The sequence below is a fragment of the Microtus ochrogaster genome, chromosome 19, assembly GCF_000317375.1.
Source record: "Microtus ochrogaster isolate Prairie Vole_2 chromosome 19, MicOch1.0, whole genome shotgun sequence".
Taxonomy (NCBI): Eukaryota; Metazoa; Chordata; class Mammalia; order Rodentia; family Cricetidae; genus Microtus; species Microtus ochrogaster.
In genome coordinates this window covers 53,323,106-53,325,414 of record NC_022021.1, presented here as the reverse complement: position 1 = coordinate 53,325,414, position 2,309 = coordinate 53,323,106, and the positions used below count along the sequence as shown (strand labels likewise).

Genomic DNA, 2,309 nt, shown 5'->3' with positions numbered 1-2,309 from the left:
CCATGGAGGCCAGAAGACTGCATCATATCCTTCTGGAACTGGAGTTACAAATAGTTGTGAGCCTCCGTTTGGATGCTGGGGACTAAACCCAGGTGCTCTGGAAGAGCAACAAGTGTTCTTAATTAACTGTTGAACCATTTCTCTTGCCCCAGAAGCATGATTGCTTTGGTAAGTAGTCTTGTTACTGTGAAATAGGGCGCCAGATATTGCATGAGTAATAAAAACCCAGAGACAGATATTGGGGGTCAAGCTGAAAGATCAGAGAAGCAAAGCAGCCAACCACTGGAGAGCTCTTACACCTCTATGAAACCTTTAGAGTGAAAAGAGAGACAGTTTCTGTCTCACCCCACCTTTTATTTCTCTCTAGTGCTGGGATTAAAGGCATATACCACAACTGTCTGGCCTCTATGGCAAACTAGTGTGGCTGCTGGGATTAAAGGTGTACCACCACTGCCTGCCCTGTGTGGCTGACTTGTGTGGCTAGCTTTGCACTCCTATCTTCAGGCAAGCTTTATTTATTAAAACACAATTTCACTGCATTTTCTTATATTGTGTTTCCTATTTCTGTGATTAAAATGCACTAACAAAAGCAATTTATGGAAGGAAAAGTTGATTGAGGTTCAGTCACAGTTTAAGAATACGGTCCATTGTGAATGGGAAGACATTCTAGCAGGAGCTTGAAGTACTTGGTCATATTGAATCCATTGTCAGGAAGCAGAATGCAATGAATGGTTAGCTACCTTTTCTCCTGTTTCTACAGCCCAGGACATTTACCCAGAGATGGTGTCTCTACTTTTCGAGTAGGTCTTATTTCAATTAACCGAAAAATAAGACATCACAGGCATGACTCGTGGCCTTCCTAAACAAGATAATCCCTCACATGCATGCCTGGAGGCTTGTGTCCCCGGTGATTTTGGATCCTGTCAAGATTACCCATTACAACGTCAAACATGTATTAACAACCCAGGGACTTAGACTCCTTAGGGTCTTTGAATCTGTGCTGTGGAGGCACCTATTATTTATTTATCCATTTATTTTTGAGACAAGATCTTGTTGTGTATCCTTGGTTAGACTTGAACACTTTGAATTTGCTGCCATTATCTTGCCTCTGCCTTTTAAATGCTGGGATTATGTGTGTGGCATCATGCCTAGCTATGTTTTCTTTTGAAATTTAGAACATATTTATTTCAGTGAGCTCTCTCTCTCTCTCATTTCTTATCTCTTCTCTCTGTGCATATATATTGTTACTTCTGATTTTTTATCAAGGAAATTTTCTAACGTACTTGAAAGAATATTATAAGTCTTTACATGTTCATCTGTTGATTAAACTTAGTTAAATGCTATTGAATAGGTATGCTATCTTCTTTGATGGGGTTGGCCAGGTCTCACTATATATCTTAGGCTGACCTGAAACTTGAGATGTACCTGCCTTAGTATTCTTGATGCTGAGGTTTCAGGTACATCTGGCTAAGTAGGCCTGCTTTCTTAGTCTAGATTGTAGAATATATATTTTAAGAATATGTACATATGACATATGTAGTGATGAAATTTAAAATCAATAAAAAATCTGGGCTGAGGTCATAGATCAATTGCTAGAGTACTGGCCTAGCATGCATGGAGCCTTGGGTTCTGTCTTCAGCATCTCATAAACTGGGCATGGTGGCACATTTCTGTGATTCCCGCATCTGGAAGTAGAGGCACGAAGTTCAGAGTCATTATTGGCTATATAACAAGTTTGAGACCAGGATGAAATACATGAGATATTTTCCCAAAAATCAAACACATAGGGCTGTTTGGTAAAGTTGGTGAAGTGTTGTTGGGTAACTGTAGCATGAATAATAAAAAGCCAGAGACAGATACAGGAGTTTCTACCAAACCTCAGACACCATGCTCCCGTGAGTTCCTGTTCCCTTTATATTCCTCTCCCCACTTCCCTAATGCTGGGATTAAAGGTGTGAGTCACCACCACCTGGATCTCTTTCTGGAGCGATCTTTGTAGCTCAGAATAGCCTTACAGAGCTCTGTCTGCCCGTCTCCCAAGTCCTGGGATTAAAGGTGTGTGCCACCACTCCCTGACCTCTAATGGCTTAGCTTTGCACTCTGATCTTCAGGCAAGCTTTACTTATTAAAATACAAATAAAATATCACTACAGAGGACCTGGATTTGATTCCCAGAACTCAGTGTAAAAATGTCAGGTGTGGCCGGGCGGTGATGGCACATGCCTTTAATCCCAGCACTCGGGAGGCAGAGGCAGGCGGATCTCTGTGAGTTCGAGACCACCCTGGTCTACAGAGCTAGTTCCAGGACA

The 2,309-nt window shown here is 41.7% G+C and overlaps 1 protein-coding gene across 3 annotated transcripts in view; it reads left to right on the top strand.

Annotated features, from left to right (window-relative positions):
- The window catches only part of Ipo11 (importin 11), a 159,886-nt gene that overhangs the window by 9,390 nt on the left and 148,187 nt on the right, over positions 1 to 2,309 (top strand). The window lies entirely within an intron of this gene.